The sequence below is a fragment of the Octodon degus genome, unplaced genomic scaffold (genome assembly GCF_000260255.1).
Source record: "Octodon degus isolate 3935 unplaced genomic scaffold, OctDeg1.0 scaffold00153, whole genome shotgun sequence".
NCBI classification, from domain to species: domain Eukaryota; kingdom Metazoa; phylum Chordata; class Mammalia; order Rodentia; family Octodontidae; genus Octodon; species Octodon degus.
The window spans coordinates 668,545-694,278 of NW_004524729.1; the positions used below are offsets into that span (position 1 = coordinate 668,545).

Below are 25,734 nucleotides of genomic sequence, written 5' to 3' on the forward strand. Positions count from 1 at the left end.
TTTTTTTTTTTTTTTTTTTTTTTTTTTTTTTTTGGTCAGCATCAAATGGGCTTATTTATAGGTCCATATAAGTTAATTATCATACATGCAGATTAGCAGCCAGACTAACAGGCCCCAAACCAAAAAATACATAAGACAATTATATTAAACTAAGCCACACTCTTAGATATACCCTTCTTATCTGTAAACAGGGTAAATACAGTTGACCTACAGCAGGGAGAAGTTAGGGACTGTAAATGACACACCAAGTGTGTGCAGCAAGTCTGTCTGTCTGTCTGTCTGTCTGTCTCTCTTTCTCTCTCTCTCTCTCTCTCTCTCTCTCTCTCTCTCTCTCTCCTCTGCTTCCAACCCCTTAATACTCAGGGTAACTCCAGCCAGCCACTGGGCCAGGTTGCCTCTGGGGGTGCAGGCCATTCAAGCAGGACTGTCACACCCTGGAAATTCCAAGAGCACAGAACAAACCCTTACCAGGAGGTCTCATACTTTTTTCCTGTGTCCCCTGTCTGATACATATTTCCAACAGCATTTTTTTTCATAAAAGAGAAAAGGTGACAACATTTCCATTTACCACAAAATACCTAATTACCACAGTCATCTAACCAAATTTTATTTGTGGTCCCAAAATAGATACTCTGGTTATTGTCTTAATTTCATTTACAATCTCTCTCCCTTTTCCCCTTCTCCTACTCTTAATAAAGCACTTGTCAGTTTGGTTCAAGAATAGCTTGTGTTTGAAGGTTTTCAATAAAATTTTATTCTGAAAAGCTGAGTAAAATGGTATTAAGCAGCAAAGTAGGTCCTACCACTATATATACTGTACACACATGCATAAACTGGACACTGGTACAAGGCTGGCTTGGAGGACAGCTCAGACTAGCATTCTTACCTCTAAAAAGTCCAGCAGGAGCTTATCTAATAGTGAGCGATTACCCAACATGCAGAAGGCTCTGTATCAAAATGTTTCTTTCATTCCCCGAGGCTTCTGGTGTGCCAAGGAGCTGTGCTAGCTCCGTAGGTTATCAGGAATGCCCGTGGCCCTGCTGCTGAGCCTGGAGACGACATGTGCACAGGCCTCGACTGAATGTCCAGGGTAGTCTCCCACAGGCGGCAGAATACCAAGGTTGGGTTTTTTCTGTTTACACTCTTGTTTTGCTTAATTTTTCTGGCATAAAAATGTATTGGTTGGTTACCAGATACAGCTCAGCAGCTCGGTGCCTGCGTGGCAATGTGAGGTCCTGAGTTCGAGTTCCAATACACACACACACACACACACACACACACACAATGTATTGGTTGGCTTATGTTGAAAACTGAAATGGAAAATGAGGCAGCCCCCAGAGCTTTCTTTCCCTTTACTGCAAGGGAACCATGTGCCTTCCTTCCAGGTGTTCACAAGTGGCCTGTGGCCTCCCCTGCTGCCACTCAGCAGCAGGCACTGCTCGGGCTCTCCTGCCCTGCCTGCCCGGGCCTGCCCTGCCGTATTTCCGTAACACTCAGCCCTACCTGCCAACCGCACAGCCCTCTCTGCCTACAACGCCAGCTTCTGAGGAGCCAGGGTTTTGTCTCTTTCACTGCTGAGTCCCTGAGGCATCCTCAAGGCACCAGGCACATAGCCACACCCAGAAGGGGAGTCCAGGGACATGAGGATGGGGTGGGGAAATGAGGACGCTTCAACAGTGTCATCAGCAGAGGACAAAGGTGGCTCTCCTGTGGAAAACTTTATTTTATTTATTTATTTATTTATTTGTGGAACCAGGGATTGAATTCAGGCCCTTGCGCTTGCCAGGCAAGCACTTAGTCTACTGAGCCATCTCCCTGGCCCCTGGAAAACTTTATTTTTTTTTTAAATTTATTTATTTATTATATTTTAGGGAAGCATCTACAAGGTGTTCCGTTTTTATTTTTATTTTATTATTATTATTATTATTTTATTTTTATTTATTTATTTTGTGTGTGTGTGGCCAGCTCAGCCCACCAGGGGCGGGGCTGGCTGGCATGTGGTGCTGGGGGATTGAACCGCGGTCCCTGTGCTTTGCTAAGCTTGTTCTAAGTAGGTGCTTTAGACCACTGAGCCATCTCACCAGCCCCTGGAAAACTTTAAAAGCTAAAAAAATACATGTATCCCTGAGTTGGTAAGAAAAAAGGGAATCTGAAGACACCAAAGTAGTAAATTTAAAAGACGACATGTGGGATATAAGGAAGTAAAATAAAAAAAGGTTAACACAAACAGAAATGAAAACTTAAGCAACTTGAAGTCTGACTTAAAACTAGCCAGGTTCCAGAAAGAAATGACACTAAGAGCAAAGAAGGGTATTATTTTAGGATACTTTTTCAGAATGTTTCAAGTCATTAAATTGCAAATCAAGGATGCGTAATGAGCCTAAACAATATTTTGAAAAGAAAAAACTGTACCAAGAAAAGTACAGAACATCAAAGATAAAAAGACCATGAAAGCAACCAGGCAGGAAAAGGCCAATTGCTTCCAAGCAGCACAACTGGACACACAGCAACAGTGAAAGCCAGCAAAGACCAGAACAATGTATTCCAACACCGAGCAGCACCTGCCCACTAAGGATGGGATGCCCATCAAGATCCGTCTCTAAGAGCCAAGGGCTGGGCCTCTGAGACATTTAAACACTTCAACATACAAAGAACCTCTAGGAAAAAGGGCATTCTAAGGGATGCGCTTCAGTAGAAGAAAACTACAGGTGGGGGAAAGCGAAGAGCAGAGCAGGAGTAAACAGCACAACCTGGGGATAGGATCAGGACCAAAACTGCAGGAGCAGGGGAGCAAGGACAGGACCCTTTGCTGTGTAAGAGAGGTGAAAGAGGAACCACTGGGTCAGAGGGCCTTGATTTCCACACTGAACAAGGAGGGTGGGCCTTATCCAGAGCCTAGGGGAGAGACTGGGTCCAAAGCCCAGGCTTAGAGTTCCTCTTGAATGAGTCCCAGGACATCAAATCTCCATCTATGCACAATCTTTCAAGCCTCTCTCTAGCTCTGTGTCACCCTGTGACCTCTTCCCTGACCCCTGCATTCCCCTACTCTTCCCAGCAGAGTACAGTCCTGTTGTTGAGAAGTCTCTGCCCCATTGATTTGTGACATATCAAAAGCAAGAACTCAAACGCCAATATCTATAGGTCCCAGAGTCTAGCACAGTGCCGGATGTGAATGACGTGAGCACATGTCCACACCAGCAGATCAACCAGTCAACCAGCAGCAAGGGAGCCGGCCCTCCACACCCGACCTAACAGCAGGCTGGAAAGAAACATAGAGCTCACTCTGCACAGCCATCAGTGAAAGCAGTGAGGTGGTTGGACAATAACAGTTCATGAAAGTGTCACGTCACAATCTTTCATCATGATAATGTTTGCCATCCACATTCAAACTGTCAACCTCAGCAGTTTATTAGAGGCACCCAAGAATAAGTTGAAAACAAACACTTCTCAGGGCCAGCCTGATAGCTCAGCGGACTAAAGCGCCTGCTTAGGCAGAGCACAATGGCCAGGGTTCAATCCCCTGCAGGCCATGCCAGCCCCACCCGCAGGGCACACTGAGACAGTAATTGAGACTGGGTGTGGTGGTGCATGCGCCTGTAATGCCAGCACTTGGGAGGCTGAAACAGGAGAATCACTACAAGTCTGATCGTCATAGTGACACTGGATAGACCCCATACACCCTGTCCTAAATACAGGGGGAAAAAAAGAAAAATTTGGGCTGGGGAGACAGCTCAGAGGCATAAGCACCTGCCTTGCAAGCGCAAGGTCCCAGGTTTGATCTCCGGTAGTGCAAAAAATAAAAAAATCAAAACACAAACATTTCTCCTCTAAAGGAGGTTTCTTGCAACATCTTCCCTGCAAAGGAAGGTTTGGATCTAAGTGACCCCGACCCAACCAATCCCACAGGTGGGAAAGTACCAGCTGTTTTTGCTTACCAAATCAACAGATACTAATGGTCAGTCTACTACTTCCTGCACAATTCTTTTTATCACTACAAACTAGAAAAGAACAGTAAAAGAAATCACTATTATCCAAATTGCCTTGTGCATCCTTTATTTTCTTAAGCTAGCATGCCAACACATTAGGAGCTTGAGAATCAAAGAGAGATTTCCAGGTTAGGGGGATAGCTCAGTAGAATAAGTGCTTCCCTGGCAAGCGCAAGGGCCTGAGTTCAAGCCCCAGTTCTGAAAAAAAAAAAAAAAAAAAAAAAAAAAAAAAAAAAAAAGAAGAGAGAGAGATTTCCAAGTTGAGAAGATCAACATACAAATCCAGAACCAGTAACATTGCTGCCTATTAATTACATTGACAATATCTTGTCAAGTAAACATTTCTCAGAAAATCATTCTCCCGGATCTCCCTGAAAGATTCCACTGTAGAACAAATCATGATAAGGAACAAATCTGAGTATGAAATTCATAGCCCAAACTTTAGGTCAATTACAACCCACTTAAATTCTGCACTACTATGATGACTACTGGCATATAGTTCAAATTCACAACATACATTATTGCATTCTTTAAGTTTTCACAAATGGAAAAATATGCTTCTTACTTTTTCCTTCTTAAAAATAAAGATTCTTACCGGTTGGGGATACAACTCAGCAACATAAGCACCTGCCTGGCAAGTATAAGGTCCCAAGTTCAATCCCCGGTATCGCAAATAAATAAATAAATAAATACATACATACCTACATACCTACATGACAGAGTCTAACCAGAAAAATGCAACAGATTCCCAGGACTGGATGAGACATGACACCTATCTGATTACTTGGCATGAAGACAGAACTGTGATGTACAGAAGTGTTGAGTGATACGTGCCTATAGTCCTTCAAAAGTAACCTTGAGTTGAATTTTCTAGCATGTGTTAGGTGCTGGATTTTATCCTTAGAAAAACAATCTGTATAGTAAGGGGAGCACCGAAATTCATTTGTACATTCACTGCTTTATTCAAATCAATGACCTCTGTCAAGCCCTGTGCTTATCTCACTCACATGCACTCTCCTCTTTACCCAACCCTAAGGCCTAGGGTACTAGAAGTTTCTCCAGGAACATGGAGGACATTCTGAGGCCATCACTAGATCCTGGTCTGGAAAGAGCTGCAGGTGACTGCTTCGGCAGCACATGTACTAGAACTGGAAACTACCCCAGGCAGGGATGAAGTGAAGCAAGCTTAAATGGCAACAGCACAAATTCTCAGAGATTTCTAACCAACAGTAGCCCCTGGGCTGACCTTTAATCCTCATCACTATTTATGAAAATGCCTGTTTTCCTGGAGTGTGTTTCACAAATTCTTCAAGGAACACACTTCAGAAAATACAAGGAAGTACTATGAACCTCTGGGGCACAGGAGGTGGCTCTGGACAGACAGTGGGAGCCACGTTGAGTTCTAGGAGGAGTCATCTGCTGCACCCACAGCACTTCTCTTTCAAATTCAGTTTTTAGCAAAGACTTTCTTTTTTCCTGGTACTGGGGATTGAGCCCCATGCACGTGCCAAACGAATACTTACCACTAAGCTATCCCAACCAGCAGAGATAAATTTTAAAGATTCTGTAAAGTTATGAATAAATTCAGTTTTTATGAATTAAATCATTTCCTTCTTCGTTTACATTATAAAACCTGTTCAGTTCATCTCAAGGCTTAAGAGATGTCAGTTTTCCCTTATAAGAAATAGGACACAGAAACAATGAGGAATTGGAGCTAAAATGCTCATTCAGGGTCTTCCTTTTACATCACAAGGAATTTTCCTTCAAATAAAAACCTAGTACTTGTCTGTTTCTTTTATGAGCTGTGACCTTAGCAGGTTTGGTATTCTCATTTATAATAATTACATAAAAAGCCTCACTTTAAAAACTAATTTAGGGGAGAAGCAGGAAAAAAACATAACATTTTTGAGGAAAACCATCTCTCAGGTATAATGCTCTTTGCACTTACAATGCATGTCATTATGCATACATTATACACTAGTAATTACTATAGTCGACAGCAAACAGTACTTATAAGGAAATTATTACTGGAAAAAACCTCAACATTTGAAAAAGAAACTCCAGAAAAAGAAAAAAAAAAAAAAAACACTCTTAGCTATTAGTCTTGAGAGAATAAAGTAGAGAAAGCAAATTACTATCACGGAAGGGGTAATGACCTCAAGGGCAGGAGACTTGTGTTCTACACACACTCTGCTACCAGCTGTGTGACCCTGGATCAGTCTAGCTTCTCAGGCTCAATTCCTCTGCTAAAGTGTGAAAGACTGGGCATGTCTACTCTAAGAACCACTGTAACTAAGTACCACACTTCCGCCACCAAATGTGTAGCAGAACTATGTGGGTGGGCAAACAGTTGAAGGACTCACACTAAATAAAAAGAAAAATAAAATGGAGGCTTACTTTTACTTATTGGTATACGTTCACATTTGTAAGACATGCCTTGATGTTAAGAAACACAAACACAGTATTTAAGGTCCATCTAGAAGTCAGTAAGATGTTGTATTATCAAGAAGGAAATAGAGGAAAGAGTTACACGAACAAAGACAAACCTTACAGACCCAATTAAGGTCTAGAAGACACCCATTATACTTAGAGGCTCCTAGAAATCTCTGCTACATGACCCTGAAAGTCTCAGACAAACACAAACCACAACGGGTAAGGACCCAACAAGAAGCTTGCTTCCCTGTATGACACAGACTCAGTAGCATGGCAGTGGAGAACACATGAGGATACTCCTGGTTAATGTTCACGGCAATAGCTAATCCAAGCCAGGCATGGTGGAGCATGCCTGTAATCCCAGCACTAGGGAGTCTGAGGCTGCAGGATCATTGAGAGTGTAAGGCCAGTCTGGGCTACAAACTGAGCTCAAGGCCAGCCTAAACTGTATAGCGAGACCCTCAAAACAACAACAACAACAACAACAACAACAAAAAGCTAATCTAATAAGTATAATTCACTTAGGGACAGATAATTTAAGGATCAGGATTAAACACAAACTTCTAAATTAGAATTACTGTACTTCACAAATACAAGGAGGAGAGAGCTATATTTTTCAATTCCAGGGGCCAGGGAGATAGCTAAGTAGAATAAGTACTTCCCTGGCAAGAGTAAGGGCCTGAGTTCAATCCCCAGTTCCACAAAAAAAAAAAAAAATTCCAGAATGACTTGCAGAAAAGAAACAAAAATGTATGGCAGTCTGCTCAGTTACTAAAACAATTAAGCATACTCATTTCACTATCCAATAAGGCTATGAACAAAGTACCTTGCGGCAGCCCTTTTTAAAAAACAAGGCCCCAGGGTCCGGCTGACAGAAGTAAAAAAGCTGACACAGCTGGGCAGGAGGACAGGAAGGACCCTGGAGCTGGTGGCTTGCTAATTCAGGGAGCCTGCGGTGGTCGGGAAACAGCAACTGCTGTCAGCAGCAAGCTCATTTGTTCCTTTTCTGTCCAGGTCCCATTTACCCCTCAGTAGACTAAATTTGACTGTTAAGAAAGGCAAGAGCAGCACGTAATAAATATGATGTCTTAAAGCAGGAGAAAAAAAAACCCCTCTATTAACAATTAACTCAGGTAACTCATTTAGCTGCCTGGTAAGAAAAACATGCAGCTAGAGGTACCGAAAACAATCTGAAATGTGTCAACACAGTTTCACAGTCACTCCTTTTTGGAAGAAAGCTTACACATGCGCTCTAAAAAGTTAAAAAGGACAAGGTACACACCTTTCCTTGCTTAGGCCAAAATCTGTTCACTAAGAAAGTCACTCACACTGACATTCTCCCAACGCGTCCTGGACAAAACGTTCCACCCTGGTTAATATGGAGCTGGCTGAGCGTCCCTGTCAAGGAGCACTAAAACTAGGTGGGTTTGCTTCTTAGGTGAGAGTGCTGGTAAATCAGTTACTCAGGAAAAATGATCACTGAAGATTCTACTTTTAGGGAAGTCTACCTTGAAGGAAATGTACACTGTAAGCAGCACACTTACGTTTCTGTCAGACGCTGGCTTCAGCCACCCAACTATGGGATCAGCTTCTGAACCTGCCTCTTTCCGACCGGCTGGCCAGTCTGACCTCCTTCAGCTGAGTTCTCCCCGCACATTTCATCACTTCCTGTTGGCTGCCGAGATAAGGTCATTCCCCTGCAGCGCTGCATTCCTGGTACAGGCACCACGGTCCTGGACGGCTCCCTGGCTCCTGCCTGCCGTGCCCATCAGAGAAGAACTCTTCACAAACTAGCCACAGAAATCTAGCAATTTCCATGGAAAATGAAGCAAAAGAGATCTGACGATACAATTTGTAGTTTCTTAGCCCACCCATTCAGCCTGCACAGGAACTGACTTACTTGTCTTGAATTTGGGATTCCTCTGCTCAGAGCAGAAAAAAAGACCATGTCTGTATCAAAGGAGTCAGTCAGGCACGACTGCCGCTGCTGTGACAGAGGCTGTTCATGCAGGCTCATCTTATGGTGTCCCTGTGTTTAAAACTTAACTTTGTGTGCTACACACACAAAAGAAAGCAGCTTGTCAGTAGAGGATGGAGCCTAATGTAAGAGAAAGGACTGGAGACACACAATCCCACGACGGCCTCCTAAGAATAAACACCCAAATAGGCAAATGTGATGGGTCAGAGGGTGTTTTATTTAGTTGTTTTATTTTTGATGCAGGTACAGGGTCTTGCTACACAGTTCAGATTCATAGTGATCCTCCTGTCTCAGCCTCCCAGTACTGGGATTACAGGGATGCACCTGTAGGCCCAATTTCCAGGCCAGCACGGCATGTGGTACCAGGGATTGAATTTGGGACCTTGTGCTTGCCAGGCAGGCACTTAGACTGTCAAGCTATCTCCCCAGGCCAGGGGTGCTGTTTTGCGACAGGGTCTTGTTATATAGTAGTTCCGGCTAGTCTTGAATCCACTACATAGCCTATGCTGGCCTCAAAATCATGGTGATCCTCCTGCCTCAACGTCAGCTGGGATTACAGGTTTGCAGCACCATACCTAGCCATTAAAAAAACAACAGAATGACAAAACCCCCTATATTTTGATCTGCCATTGAGCAAAAATGCAAGGAAAAACAACAGTATGACTTCAGGCAGAAAGGAGGAGATAATTCTTCCTGATTCCATAATCCATGGCCCTGTAAGAATGCATAGCACAGGATTCCCTTCCCTCAGATAAAGCACAAGAGGAGATACGGGGGCCGGCAAGATAGCTCAGCGGATTAAGTGCCTGCTTAGGCAAGCGCTAGTATTGGGGTTTGATCCCCAGCTCCACATTCCACTCCAGCCCTGACCCTGGGCATGCTGAGCCAGCCATGGAGTCCGGGTGTGGTGGCTCATGCCTGTAATCCCAGTGCTAGGGAGACTGAAGACAGGAGGATCACTACGAGTTAGAGCTGCATAGTGAGACCCTGTACCAAATATGAGAGAGAGAGAGAGAGAGAGAGAGAGAGAGAGAGAGAGAGAGAAAGAGAGAGAGAGACAGACAGACAGACAGAGACAGAGAGACAGAGAGAGAGAGAAAGAGAGAGAGAGAACGAGAACTGCACGATACAGCTGGGCTGTCTGAGGGTTTACGGGTAAGGGAAGGGGTAGGCTGATTACATGTGTGCTATGCAAGTAAACTTCACAGAAACACACACCCATCTGTGCACTTTTCTGTGTGTATGCTATTCCTCCATCAAAAGTTTTAAAATACGCACACCAAACATTACACACACTGCAAGAAAGAGCAGATATTGAAATGCATTTGCAGAGACAAATAAGTATTTCAAGGGCTCAGTTTCCCCAAGGTGCCCTCCCAGAAAATAAACACCACACCTCTATGCTCACAGCAAGCCCAAGAGTTCCATCTAAGTGACGGTAGCTGGAACAGGGCCTCTTCAACAGAGGCCCCTCCTTGCACCCAGGCCCATGGGGAAGTAGAAGGAAGGGAAAACATGTAATGAACAAAATACATCATAAGGGGAAATTATGCCAAGAACAGGTCCAACTCCTGCTTGGGAGCTCTATGGTGTGGGCAGTGGGCAGTGCTGAGACAGAAACACTGCTCCAAAATCCACCTGCTAACTTTTGGCGGCTGGTGCCTCAGCTGGTATTTCCAGGTCCTATTTGATTTCTGTCACTGAAGACTTGAAACCATTGGATGCCTATTCAACAAACAACACCAGGCAGAGTGCTTAGGGACTTAGCACCCCACGGGTGCACAAGCCGAGGTTCCTGCCCTAGACCCGTCCACAGTACATGGGCTGAGTAAATACACAAAACTGTGTGTGTACATAAATGGTAGAACCAAGCATGTTCCAAGTGCTGACAGCCACTATGAAGAAGCAGCAGTTATGAAGAGTGGGGGCATGGGTTAGTTCTCTAAGAACTTACCCAGCCCACTCAATCATGGAGAACCCTTGCAAAATGTCCTGCCAGTCAGTGAGAGATAACAGTACCTTCTATCACCCAGTCCTCACCCAGGCCAAGTCCTCATGCATCAGCACATCACCTGGGCATTCCCCTGTGGCATCTGGACCTAACAAAAGCATTAATGTAGCCCGACTCAAATTGAGACAACGGGACAAGGACCAAACAAAGCTGCTTTTTATCTGATACCTGTTGTCACCACTGTCATAGGTGGAATGTTTGGGATTCACTCAGCTTTTAGGGGCTCTATAAGATGAGTACTAGCAGCCCTGTTTTACAGGAAAAGCAAGCATTACAGAAAGGGTAAGCAACCTGTCCAAGGTCACCCAGCTAACAAGAACAGAACAGGATTCAAACCAGGTCCACCTGATACATTCAAAGCCAAACCTCTTTGTATAATACTCAGGCCAAAAATGTGGCTATTTGGCAATTTAAAAATAGGTCATGCTAACTAGAGAGAGAACAAGCCTTCTAAAATATGATTTTCCCCATTCTTCTGCTGGTCTATCTTTTTTTTTTTTGGTGGGGGGAGGAACCGGGAATTGAACTCAGCCCCTTGCGCTTGCCAGGGAAGCATTTATTCTACTGAGCCATCTCCCCACCCCTTATCCTTCTAATACTACTATGTTTTAAAAAAAAAAAAAAAAAAGGCCACACAAATACTATTAAGATATAGTTTGTATATCATACAATTCACCATTTATCACGTACAATTCAATATATTCAGTATATTCATAGATGCATGCAACCATCACCATCTCAATTGTAGGACGCTTTCATTACTTCAAAAAGAAATCCTATACTCTTAGCAAATTCCCTCTCTCTGTTCAGCACCCAGCCCCAAGTGGCCTCCATCTCCTGTCCTGAGATTTACAGAGTGGCGACACACAGTACTGGATTGCAATACTGGGTTTTGCTCTTTCCCCACCGGGTCAAGCCCTGCTGAGGCAGGACAGGACAAAGACAAAGCAGGCACCCCAGTGGCAGCAGATGTAAGAGAGTAGGGAGACCAGGAGGTCCAGTCTGAGTGGCTCAGAGTTCTTACAGTTAACTTAGCAAGCACAAAACGCAGAAGCAGGTAGTCCATGTGAGCAAAGTTATGAGGCCTCACACCATCAAGTGTTGGAAGCCATGAAAGCTGGAAAATTGGTCAAATGTGTGAAAGAGGGACTAGGCCTTAGTGTCTAAAGCAGTCAAACTACCTCAGTCCTGAGATAAGCATCCTGACTGGTTAATGTCAGCTATTAGTCACTAGGCAACCTTGTGTCATGTGTTACTAACTTTGCAAAGGTATAAATAAGTGTCTATACTGTTTTTCAGGGGTCCTTTTGCCAACCAGGCAGATGGGCCACCACCAGACCCAGCTCTTGTCTTCTTGTTAATTGTTTCCTCATTCCGGCAGCAGTTTCTCCCTGGGTACAACAGATCACACTGTGAGGCCAGCGGATCCCTACAATTAGGAACTCCGATCTCCCTGTGTCCAGAAAGGCAAGTATCAAGACTGCACTAGCTGCCGTAGTCAGGAGTAACCAAAATAAAGTTGTTATAGAAACTACCAAGAGCTTAAGATTCAGGCCCTTGAAGAAAAGAAGATTCCCCCAGGATCTGATTTATTTGCTTGTCTGCTCTGCCTTCCTCAATGCAGCCCAAAATTGGGAGGAAACTACAGGGGACTACAAGAACGTACATGAACTCCTGCGGTGCCTAGACCTATCACGCATCTGCATATAGTACCCTAAACCCCAACTATGTCCAGGCATGGTAGTGCAATCACTACTTAGCTGTTTGGGTGGTTAAAGCAGGAGGATCGCAGGTTCAAAGCCAGCTTGGCAACTTACATCTGTTTTAAAATAAATCGCTTTAGAAGTGGGGCTTAGAAGGAAGCAGTTCAGCAGTGCACTCAGCACAAGCAAGGCTCTACTCAACCCCTTGGCTCAACCCCTTGTACCAAGACCAAAACAACACTAAGAAACAAAAGAATGCCACGTGCCATCAACACAATTTAGTAGTAAGAAAGGCTGGCTGAGGCAGGAGGTCACAAGTTCAAGGCTAGCCTAGGAAATTTAATGAAATCTTATCTCAACTTTTAAAATACAGAAATTAGTTATGATGGTTGTGACACCAGTGAATCACAAAACATTGTTGAGAGAAAAAGCCATAAGGGGAATAGCTTGGTGATCTAAGTGCCTGCCTGGCAAGTGCAAGGACCTGGGTTCAATCCCTGGTACCCAGGAACCTTACGCATATCACGCTGGCTACCAAAACCGGGTGTGGTGGCACACGCCTTTAATCCTAGCCCTGGGGAGGCTGAGACAGGAGGATCACTAGGAGTCCGAAAGTTGCATAGCGAGACCCTGTACCAAATAAATAAATACATATATAAATACATAAATACATGATTTTTAAAAATTTTTTTTTAAAAAGCCAGATACAAAGGAGCACAGAACACAGGTGTCAAGGTTATACATGAAGTTCAAACCCAGGCAAATTTCCTCTACAGAGCTGGACCAGTGTTTGCTAGCCCACAGCATGCAGGGGAGTTACTGCAAAAGGCACGAGGAACCTTTGTGTGCCATGGGATGTTGTCTTGATAGGGACAGAAGCTTCACAGGTACGTCCAGCTACTGAGGCCCCTAAGGATGCACCAGTTGTATATAAATTACTATCTCAGTAAACAGAAAGGGGGAGAAGGAAGACAAAAGAAGAAAAAGAGGAAAGGCAAGAGACTGCTGGAGAATTACAGTAAGAGAACTTTCTCCCATCCGGCCTCACTTCTGCAGCACGACAGAAATAACGCTGACCACGGACTGCGTCACATCTGTGACTTGTCGGCCTCACTGTATTTCACTGAGTCAAGCCTTAGAGTAACTAGCGTAGTCAATTAGAGTAACTGGTGCTGTGCAGCACATCAATAATTCTGGTGAACAGCTCATTCTAACCAGTCTAACTCAGCTTTTCTCCTGCAATTAAAGACAACACCAGTGAGGTGACTTCAATGGCATGCTTCAGTGACAGATTTCAATGGCTATAAGTAAATAAGTAAAATATAATATGCTAATTTGGGGTGTTAGCTTTTCTTTGCCTTCAGATGATAAATATTAAATTGTGGGAACCTATTGCATTCATAAATAAAATCATGTGAAAACACTGTGATAGGTCAATTTTTTTCTTGTTGGAGGAGAGAACAACATGGCTAATTTCAAATCCTACTTTTAGCTTTTCACAGTTTTCATAAAAATAAGACAGAAAGCCATCTTGCCTTTACTGTCCCCCAATTCGCCATCTTGCCTTTACTGTCCCCCAAAATTCATCCATAAAAAGGAGTATAAGGCAAGCGAAGTTCAAATGCTATCAAAGACAGTGTCAGCCCAAAACTGAGGTACACACCAACTCTAACTCTGGCAAAGTTTGGAAAAAAAAAAAAAAAAAGAAAGTTAAGGGGCCAGGGATATAACTCAGCTACACAGAGCCTGCCTGGCAAGTACAAGGTAGTAAGTTCAATTCCTGGGACCAAAAAAAAAAGTTAAAACTTTTTATATAACCTTATTGCTTCTCTGGCAGTTGTTCAAAAATGAGGAGGAGAAAAAGGAGGGGGAGGAGGAGGGGAAGGAGGAAGAGGGAGAGGAGGAAGGGGGAGGGGAAGGTGAAGGAGAGGAGGAAAGGGAGGGGGAGGAGAAAGAGGGAGAGGAGGAGGAGGGGGAGGGGAAGGGGAAGGAGAAGAGGAAAGGGGGGGAGAGGGGGGAGAGGAGGAACAGACATTTACACAGAAAGCCCAATTGAGGAAAACCTTCAAAGCATGAGCATGACAGGGGGAACACTCTAATTTTTTCCACATGCAGTTGATAAATCCCCAAGTGTCTTCAGGACAAGCAACACCTGGATTTCCTTCTAGCCATCTCAGTGACTAAGCCGTGACAATGCCTACAGACCTAGCAGCCCCAAGTCCTAACCAGACAACACACTGAAGGTGATTTCTGATCCCATAAGGACGGTCTGAAGTTCAAAAAAGAATGCTGAGCAAGGTCCACGGTAGGTTTAGGAGTATTTTCAGGGTTAAAGCTAAGGGGACACGCTACATCAATGTTTTATTGGCATGGTTTTTCTCCCTCACTTATATTTTATTTTATTTTTTTGGCAGAACCAGGGATTGAATTTAGGCCCTTGCGCTTATTCTACTGAGCTATCGCCCCAGCCCTACTTACTTATATTTTAACTCAGTCCTCTGCTATAGTCTGGATCTTGAGTAACCCCCAAAAGTCCGCAGAGCAGTGTCATTGTGGGGTGGTAGGGGACATCTTCAGGTCACTGGGGACATGGGCTCAAAGGGCCTGTTTGCATCTGGGCCATCAGGTGAGCATCTATGCTCCACACACTCCTGCCACAATGATCTGCCTACCACAAGCAACTGGGCCAACCCACCATGGACCAAAATTGCCAAAACTGTGAGCCAAAATAAATCTCTTTTCTTTGTAAAATGGTCACTGCAGGTATCTTAACAAACCATCTGACAAACACTTACTCAACACCCTGTCCATGCTGGAAGTTACAAACTCAATAATTCACCATCCCTGTTCCTAAGCATCTTAGACTTAGGAAGTTGATGGGTGAGTACCTCAGGAACACAGACTGATAGGTGCCGTGTAACAGACCTAACCAGAAAGCCATGCCGGGGCTGGATAGGGAGTGGGGAAGAGATGTGGGCAGCTCCCCAGAAAGGGGAGCCCCAAGCTGAGCCGTGGACAGGGTTGTGTCACGTCTTTCAGCTTCCACTTCCTCTCTTGCTCTGGCTTCCTTCCTCCAAAGGAGAACAGGGCACCAGACAGAAGCTCCAAGTTTAATGATCTTCCTTCGCTGACAACAAGAAAAGCAGCCAATACAAGCTGCCAATTTTATTTTGCTCACTAAGTACATTTTAAAAAAGAAAAAAAAAAATCTATCATCTCCCATTATTTCATTTCAAAGCCATTTTAATAATAAAAAAGACACTTTCATATTAAAAAAAAAAAAAGCAGGTACAAAGTGAATACTCCTTATATGACATGCTTGGCACCAGAAGTATTTCAGGTTCCAGAATTTCTTGGATTTACAATATCTGCACATATATAACAAGACACCTCGCAGACAGGAGCAAAGTCAAAACACAAAATTCATCTACTTTCATATGCTTCTTCTACACATAGCTTACAGGTGATTTTTATGCAATAATTTTGTCTAAGAAACAACGTTTCATGGTGTGGAATTTTGTTTGTGGTTTAACATTGGTGCTTCAAAATTTCAGATTTTGGAGCATTTTAATATTTGGATTTTCAAGTAAATGCTGCTTAACCTGTACCACAACCTCAGAATAAATAAAAGGCTTTAAACTCTTCAGTTTTATGACAGAATAACTGTGCTGTTGATATTTGGGCTGCATGAATGACAATGAGTAGTCATCACGAACTGGTATTCAGAAATTCTGTGAACTCGATGGTAAAGTCAGACACTATTTGCTGTGCGCGTATCTTACGACATTTCACACACATCTGCTAGGATCTTTATATCCAATGACTCTACATTTATTTATTTTTATTTTTATTTTTATTTTTATTTTTATTTTTATTTATTTATTTTTGCGGAACCGGGGATTGAACTCAGGCCCTTGCACTTCCCAGGCAAGCCATCTCCCCGGCCCTCTACATTTATTTATGATAACCTTGCCAAGTACGACTATCATCCCTGGCTTTAGATGGAGAACTACGTTTCAGAGGGAAGTGGCTTGCCACAGCCACACACACAGTGAGCACTGCTCGGTTCCTGAGGCCTCCTGCCAACACACCAGGACAGTGCAGGAGAGCTCAGGGTGACCATCGGCCCTTAGTTAAACAAAGTCTATTTCATTGCTGTTGCTCTGAAGGTGGGAAAATAAGAGTTCTGGTCAGCCATTTTCTATTTTCCCTACAGTTCCAAACAACCAATTCAAATTCTTTGTAAAATCATAAACATTGCAAATAAATGAAACCATGATCCAAGGCATTCCAGAACCCTATTATCTTTCTTTTCCACAAGTTTGAACCAGTGCTAAAGAAAAAGAGAAGCAAGGTATGGTGGCACACGCCTGTAATCCCTGCACTAGTGGGGCTGAGGCAGAGAGATCACTGCAAGTTTGAGGCCAGCCTGGGCTACAGAATGAATTCAACGCTAGCCTTGAACTGCAGAGCAAAACCCTGTCTCAAAAAGACAAAAACAAAAGTAAAGAAAAAGAAAAACGAGAAAAGACACATATCTACAAAAGCCAAGAAATAGCAAATGTATGAACTCTCAATCAAGATTTTCAAGATTATATTTCAACCTAGCATGTAAGAAGTATATGAAGCCTCCACACACTGACGTCACGTACATGAAATTTAAAAGACATGGTCGGAGTCAGGTGTGGTGGCGGACACCTGTAATCTCAGCATGCCACAAGACCAGCCTGGACTGCACAGCAAGATACTATCCCTAAACACGTAATTACTAATTTCTAAGAGCTTCCATTTGCCCTCTAAAAAAGGCATATAATCACAGATAGAAAACAAACTTAAAATGTGTATCATTTTACAAACTTCCTGTCTTTCTGTACTCTTACTACTTAAAATTGGAGTCCACTGTAGTTAACAATCTTCTGCCATCATCTTCCCAATAGTATTTCTGTACAGCATAAGATGCGGCCGTGTGAGGATGCAGACCAGGGCTGACCTAGGGCCCTGCAGCAGACTCCCCACGAACACTGCACAGGAAGGCAGAGCTGAGCAGATGGTGGAGTTTGAGGCAGTGATGGGCAGTTGCAGGACTACAAAATGTTAAACCAAGGCCTTGAAGAGCCTCATACATTTAGGATAAGCAGCACCTCAAACAGCTCTTGCAACAATCAACATCAAAGCTACATTGTCAATAGTTTAGGACTAGCTGCTACTGTACACTGAGAATAAAGAAAAAATAATTTTTTTCTTTACTGATGGATAACATCAAATGTAAAGAATAGAGATTACAATAATGATCCCCAGTTTCAACAATTACCTACACAAGGCCAATTTTCTTTCTTATGTTGTAAAAACCGTGAAATGCCCACAAAGTGATGAACCCAATGCATCTCCACCTGGTCTGGTAGGGCTCCTTGACAGGGTACCCAACAGACTCTGAGAAGAGGCTCAAAGCAACAATAAAGGGACCGGCATCTTGCGGGGAGTCAGAGTCATTTAAAACATATGTAAAACCAAGGAAAGGCAATACAAACCTGCAAGGTTGGTAATATCCATGCCCCTGACATGTCCTACCAACTTCTATGCCCCCGCCATGGGTTTCTTCTACCAAACCATAAGCCTAATCTAATAACAGGGAAACACTAGGCAAATTCAAGCCAAGAAACACTCCACACAATACCCAGCCGGCATGCTTCAAAACTACCAGGGTCCGAAAAAACAAAGCCTATGAATCTGTCATAGACAAGAAAAGACTAAGGAGCATGACAAATGCACGAGACATGGGCACCAGGATAGGATCCTGGGTCAGAAATAGGTACCAGGGAAAGGTCTGATTAAATCTGAGTCAAGCCTGTGCTTTAGTTAACCATGTTAGAACCATACTAATTCATTAATTTTGACAAATATGCTATGGTTATACAAAATGTTAACAATGGGGGAACTGGGTGAATATGGGAAACTTCTATATTGTTTTTGCATCTTTTGTGCAAACATTTTTTAAAACAAAAGCTTATTACAAAAATAATATAAACTTTTAAGCTAATAATATTCATTATATCATTCACAAAAAGGAGTGACTATTTGGTCTTTGTTTTAAAATGTAGTTAGAGAAGGGGAAGCGCAAAGAAAGAAAACAATCTATTAAAAACCTCAAATAATTTAAGAGCCTGGCAATGAAGGCAGGCCCTCAGTAGGCGAAAGCCACACAAGGCGATTATCTCTGCAGTCCAGGTTGGCTGCAGCAGCAGAGCAAGAAGTGACTTCCAAACTGTAAGGCTGCCTGCGGTGCTGGGACCCCCTGCTCCAGCCCGTCTATGTGGACCAGGTGGGCAGCAGCCCAGCCCCCTGCACGCCTGGACCTGCCTGCCCTCCCCGCCTCTCCACACCCCTCTCTACTCCAGCCCACCCCAACCATCTCTCTCCACTCAGCAGTTTCTGACGGTCTGCAGGTTAGTGCTAAGCTTAGAATAATGAAAGAAAAAAAAATGATAATGAAAGAAGAAAGCACCACACCACCATGTGGTGTCCAACAGAGTAGGCTTCTGATGTATCGAGGAGAAAAGATGAAGAACTATGTACCGAGAAAGCTGAAGTCCCAGCTCCGCACCAGGCACCGATGTGGAGAAGCACAGACCCCTAGCCTGCTGGAGCCACTGCGCCCATGAGCTGTCTGTCTCATCGTAGTTAAGAGTTCAGTCTTGCCTTCACATCGCCTTCTATGTGCTTCCTCAGAACAGCATCTTCCTACACTCGAAACAGGACAAAATTCTAAAACTCAAAACATATCCTTGGGCCAGCAAGATAGTTCAGTGGACTAAGCACCTACTTAGGCAAGTACAGGGACCGGGGATTAGATCCCCATCACCACATACTGCACTGGCCCTGTCCCTGGGTGTGCTGAGCTGGCCACTGAGACGGGGTATGGTGGCACACTTCTGTAATCCCAGTGCTAGGGAGGCTGAAAACAGGATCACTACAAGTCTGAGCTGTGTAGTGAGACTCTGTACCAAATACATAAAAACATACCCTGAATTTTCAAATGATGAACAGCATGTGGGAAACAAGTCCATCCTGAAATGGATTTAAGATGACTTTTGTAGCTGGAGTCAAGAGGGAGGCAGACACCTGTAACACAGCAGCTGATGTGTGCCCCACACTGCAGCATACACGTCTGGTAGAAGGCAGCCAAACAAGAACAGATGGGAGCCCTGCCAGCCCAATGCCCTGCAACAAAACTACTGAAGATAAAGGGAGAAAGCCCGGGGTGATGTTTTTAAAACAATCTTCAACAACAAAAAAAGACAGATGGTAATCCAAGTAAGTTGATATTTGTTCTCCAGAACAAGTTTCCAAATGACCTCTGCTTCTTCCTGAAGGAGGCAAGTGGCTCTCCTGAGCACCTCATTATTTCTACTTACCCAGTGATCCATGAATCTTTTGCAAATATAGGTCAGAACTTCCCTCGTGCTCTGAATTATGCAACCAAGAATCTGTACAATTAGAGTCATTGCTCAATACCCCTCTGCTAAAGCTTTATCCTTCAAATTTACAGGAGAAAAGGTACAAATGCTTTCTCCATTCATTTTTAAAATGATCTAACTGGAAACTCCAAATATACTCTGAAATTTGCACATTGGATAGTTGTAAAGATTGTGGGTACCTGCTTGGGGCAGCGTGCCTGTTCTCCATTCAGCATGGCCAAGCGCCCCAAAGGTGCTGAGCATGGTTCCTTCGTTCCTAAGCTGCCCCTCTTCTCAGGCCTGGGCTTGTCTCCAGGTCCCATCTTCATCAAGCCTCACTGCTCTGATTTCCCTGGTACCTTGCACAGAGTTTTAGCACCTCCAGGCATAGCACCCACCAAAGGAAGAAAAAAGAGAAAGCCCATGAGAAAAATGGCAGGTAGGGCTCAGGCGCAGACACGAGTGTCACGTAAGTACAGCCTCGATTTGTAGCTTTGTATGAACTTCAGAACACGGCCATTAGCTATGGAATTGCAAGTGGATTTACTCTTAGCCTGTCTCTTCAACTGTCATGGAGACCAGCATTTCTGACCTCATAGGCTGCAAAAGGAATAAATGCTGTAGGCCAGATTCCAAATCTTAAGGCCCACTCCTTTTACCTTCCATCTGGCCCACCAATGATGAGGTAGAATGAATGATGAGAAGCCAACTCCACCAAGGGGCCAGCACTGTTATTACCCACCTACAGAGCTGTCCCCTGAGCAGCAGACAGGAGGCACAATGCCTGACGCACCTATCCATCAAGTGGATATGATTCTTACTTATATCCTATCCACTTCTGGACAACAGGGAAGGGCGCCTGTTCACCTCCCACTCTTTCTATGAGAAGAGATTGTCCCTCCACACTCCTATCTAAGCACTGCCTAATTCCTTTCCATAGGAGAACAGGACAGTGGCATGCTCTTCTGCTGAGGGCCAGAAGCTACCAAGTACTGGCTCACAGTCTGGGTGACCATGCACCAAACGATCGTAAGCAATGAGAACTAGGTATCTTTATTTCTTTCTCCACTACAAACCAATGCAGGCAGTAAAGATGTCTACTCTATAGACCAAGCAGGTCTTCAGTAGGCTGGGCCAGGGCCTGCAATGCTATTAGGGAGGCAGAAAGCCCACTTGCTAGTGCTGCAGATGGACCATATTCCACTAGCACCCCAGCATGTTGCATGTACTACCCCATCTGCCAGTTTAGAAAAAACTAGTGCATCCAGCACCAGGACACCCGCAGAAAAAATGCTCACAACCAGGGTACCCAAACAGTTAAAACATTAAGAAATCTAGGATCTGGTGACAGGAGTGATAGGGATGGCCCTAGTATAAATGGCTGAATTATTATGGTGGTCATCCAATATGGCTGAAGCTCTTAAAACAACAGCACATCCTACCAGAGACCACCTCCCCCCTTCTTCTCCAACTCAGCCCAGGGTACAATCTCCTTTCACCTTTCCCACCGCCTCAGGGAAGGCCCCAATAAGCTCCTCAGGTATATCTAAACATCCCCCTCAAACCCCTCCCCTGACAAAAGGCCATGAAAGCCTCAGCCTCCCTTTGTTCCAATTCAGAGAATTCCTTATCTTCCCAAATTCTCTCTGTGTCCTCCAAGATAATGAAGCCCCTGTTCCCTTTATAATAAAGCCCCTTTCCCTTTTTCCTTCTGCCTGTTTCTCTGCTGGGACACCGTCAAAACCTATCAAGGAGAATGATACATTATGGTTTGCGCTTGAGTCAACTTTTATGTCAACTTGACTTGAGTGTGGCATGCCTAGTCAGTCAAACATTCTGGATGTTTCTGTAAGGATTTTGTAAATGACATTAACATTTTAATCCACAAGTTACAGACCTACCAACTTCCTACAGTGGGTGGGCCTCATCCAATCAGCTGAAGGTCTAAACTGGAAAAAAATTCCATTAAGGAAATCCCACTAGCCAGCCTTCCAACTGGAACTACATTATCAGTTCTTCTAGTCTTAATCCTGCCAGCCTGTATCACATAATTGGATTTGCCAGTCTCCACACACATGATCTAATTAATTCTTTGTAATAAATCTCCTATCCATACATACATCCCTTGTTCTATTTCTCTGGAAAATTCTAATATAATGCATACAACAGAAAATTATTCAGTGTAAAAAAAAATTATGCAGAGCCAGGGATGTAGGCACATTCTACCTGGCAAGCACAAGGTCTGGAGTTTGATTCTCAGAGTACCAAAAAAATAAAAAATAAAAAGCAATTTGGAGATTAAATTTCTGCTTTATAAAGCTCATAAATAAGTCCGGGTACAGTGAAGCACGCCTGTAATCCCAGCATTCAGGAGGTTGAAGCAGGAGGATCACTGCAAGTTCAAGGCCAGTTTGGGCTACCAAGTGAGTTCAAGGCCAATCTGAAGTAACCTCTCTCAAAAAAAGGACAACAAAACAAACTCATAAACAATGATCAAATATATTATTTACATATATGTAACTTTTTTTTCCATTTATGTATTTGGTACAAGGTCTCACTACACAGCTCAGACTCCTAGTGATCCTCCTGTCTTCAGTCTCCCCAGGGCTGGGATTACAGGAGTGCACCACCATGGCCAGACTCAGTCTCAGCTCAGTGCACCCCAGGGGCGGGGCTGGTACAGCATGCACGACCAGAGATTGAATGCCGGTTCTGTGCCTGCCTAAGCAGACACTAAGTCCACTGAGCTATCTCGCTCACCCATAACTATTCTTAAAACAACAACAAAAAAAAGCAAAAACAAAAACACAGAAATGATGAAAAATTCTGGAATACATCTACTCCTGGCAGGATGCAGCCACCAGGAGCTTCTGGGTGGTGCATAAAGGTTTCTTTTTCAAGCTGGGAGGTTGGCTCCCAGGCATTTATTATTATTCTTCAAAGCTTACATATATAGCAGGTACAGAGGTACTTTCCTGTAATCCCAGCATCTGGGAGGCTGAGACAGTAGGACTGCCAGTTCCAGCCCAGCCTAGTGCCTTAGTAAGATCCGGTCTTTAAAAAAAAAAGGGGGCAGGGGCCCTGGCCCTAGCTCAGTTCTTTAAGTGGCTGCTTCCACAAAGCTGTCAGCCTCAGGTTGCTGTAGTTCGATTCCCACAACTCCAGCTAGCCAAACCTGCCCTGAAGGCATTCGGAACAACAACAAAAAAAAGAATTAAATAGGGGCTGGAGGAACAGCTCACTGGCCATAGGTCAATCCCCACAACTAGAAAACAATCCACACCTATTGTTTTATATGAATAATCATAAAACACTATAGATCTGAGGTTGATGAGTAACACCAGAAAAAAATGTAAGTGTGTAACAAATTCAGAGCCAAAAGTAGGCCAGTGCCCAGATTCACAGACTGCCACCAGCCTCCCTGGTGCTCTAGGTTGGTCAAGAAGGTCCAGTCTGACCTGAAACCTTGCAGAGTTCAGAGCCTTCAGGATTTCCTTCTCTGTCTCACTCTGAAACCATCTGTGCACTTATTTTGCATGTAAAAAGGAAAGGAGTTTTGAAATTACACCCATGTGAATTCCTCACCTACATGAGAAAAAGAATGGAGGACAACTGCAACACTGACCTATCTGCTGCTGATCCTAGAGCCCAGAGCCCCTCAGGCTCTAGATGTCATGCTAGTATTGGGTTTTGATGCCCCCTTAGGACAGAGGCACTCTGGCCATCTTGAGGTGGCTTCTCAAAATAGTTACCTTCTCTGTCCTATCCCAGGAATTACTGGTTCCCACAGGGTGAAGCCAGCAGCCACATCCATGAAAGGCCAATGGGAAGAACAGGCCTCGGAGAGCATTTGCACCCCCCAGGCAGCTGAGCCCCCTCAGCTGAGCCATCTTCCCCCAAGTCTGACAACTCCCCAGTATCACCTAGGTCGCCACAGAGCTGAAGCAACAGGCTGCATGCAGGACTCCCTGTCACACCATAAGTATAACGGAATGGTCACCTCATGCATGCTGCCAGGTTTGGTAAATATTTCTACATTGATGTAAATATTTTCTATTTTACTTAGATTTTTATTAGGATTAGCTATGAATTTTATTATATGCCTGCCAGACATCTGTTAATATGGTCATATAGGTCTTCTAATTTGATGTAGTGAATTATTTTGTATAACATTAACTAGGCACTTACTATGTACCTTGCCCTGTCCTAACTACTTTATACAAAGCATCCCATCCAGTCCTTACTTCAACCCTACACAGTGGGACTATTCTTGTTCTGTCAATTTTATGGATGAGATTAATGTGTGGGGAAAGTACACAATTTAGCCCAAGTCAGAGACTTACTGGATGGCAGGGATAGGGAACACAGTGCTCCATGTCCTGATATTCTTGGCCAGAACTTTCTCAGGCAGACACAATTCCTCGAGTTAGGCTCTCCTTGTATTTCTAGAATAAGCCTTACTTGGTCATGGAGAATTAATCTTTTAATATACTATGACATTCATTTTCTACTTAGAGATACATTAGGAAATCTTGCAAATATATGTACACATAAGAAACTGGCTCATACTGTTGTCTCCAGGTGTGGATAGAACCAAAAATGCAAACATCTGGAGTAGGGAGAGTTGAGATTTGACTACATAAAAGTCTTAATATTTTATGCCAATATTTTTTTAAATAAATTTTTTTATTTAAAGAATTTCGGGGCCAGGGAGATAGTTCAGTAGAATAAGCGCTTGCCAGGGCCAGGGAGATGGTTCAGTGGAATAAGCACATCCCTGGCAAGCACAAGGGCCAGAGTTCGATCCCCAGTTCCACCAAAAAAAAAAAAAGAATAAGTGCTTGCTTGGCAAGCACAAAGGCCTGAGTTCAATCCCTATTTCCACCAAAAAAAAAAAAAAAAAAAAAAAAATTTTACATGACTTAATACTAATTCAGGTCCCTTTAATGATGCCGCCCTTCTTAAAAGAGCCGATGCTTAATCCAGTCATCCCATCTACACTGCCATAGTCCTTCTATCTCCACTTTAATTATGGACAATGACAACTTCAAGTGGCAACTGGTCTTATATCCAATATCTTCCAGCAATTTACATTTTTGGAGCCTAGAATTTGAATTGTCATGGTATTGGTACCCTTAATCATTCATTTCTTTCTTTTTTTTTTTTTTTTTCCGGAACCAGGGATTGAACTCAGGCCCTTGCGCTTGCCAGGGAAGCACTTATTCCACTGAGCCATCTCCCCAGCCCCTTAATCATTCATTTCTAATATTGAAAGTCAACATTTTTCAGTCAGTTTTGGCAAAATGTTACAGACCTGACTGTCACCACTATAAACATTTACTGTGACAGAAACACAACTGTATGCTTCTGTGTCTCAATTTTAGCTACACTGACCGATTCTGGACACCTACCAATAGTGCCCATTCTAATCAGAATGAGGCTCCAAAAGACATCTAGTGAAAAGATTGTAGAAATAGCTGGGAGTGGGACCAGGGAGATGGCTCAGTGGAATAAGTGCTTCCCTGGCAAGCACAAGGGCCTGAGTTCAATCCCTGATTCCGCAAAAAAAAAAAAAAAATAGCCGGGAGACATTTTACATACAACAATACATATAACAAATGATTTAGAACCCTAACATGCAAAGAATTCCAAAAAATTGAAAAGAAAAACAATCTAATGGGAAAAAAAGGACAAAGAATATGGATAAGGAGTTCATGGAAGAAGAAACACAAATGATCAATAAACATGTAAAATGATGCCCAACTTCATTAATACTCAGGAAGACATTAATTAAAATGATAATGGAGTATTTTCACTCATCAGATCAGCCCCAAGACATACAGTGCTGGCAGAAATGAGTGTGCTCATATATTGCTGGGACAAGTCCACAAAAAGGCAGAAGTAATGTGATATGGGATTAGCCACTAAAAACTACCAAACTGGAGCTAGATCCAGGGACGGAAGGCAAGCATGCGTGCAGCTGCTCCGCTCGCTCCCTCAGCAATGCACACGGGCAACACGCCAAGTATTTTTCTCATCTGCTCTCAGGACAGCGTGAATTCATGCAGATGGTAAGCCCAAAGGAAGTGGAATCAGCAAGTTGCTGAGTGATGCCTACAGTAGCTTCCTCTTTTTTTTTTATTTGTGTGTGTGTGTGTGTGTGTGTGTG

The 25,734-nt window shown here is 43.6% G+C and overlaps 1 protein-coding gene and 1 pseudogene across 2 annotated transcripts in view; both read right to left on the reverse strand.

Annotated features, from left to right (window-relative positions):
* Pacsin2 (protein kinase C and casein kinase substrate in neurons 2) overlaps positions 1-25,734 on the reverse strand; it is a 102,731-nt gene that overhangs the window by 49,528 nt on the left and 27,469 nt on the right. The window contains exon 1 of one of the 2 annotated variants that reach the window (XM_023702487.1): positions 7,964-8,049. The exons of the other annotated variant lie outside the window; for it this stretch is intronic. The gene's annotated coding sequence lies outside the window, so the exon portion shown is untranslated. Of the gene's footprint in view, positions 1-7,963; positions 8,050-25,734 lie in introns of those variants that run through there. 2 annotated transcript variants of the gene reach the window in all.
* On the reverse strand, positions 24,867-25,007 carry LOC111812953 (annotated as a pseudogene).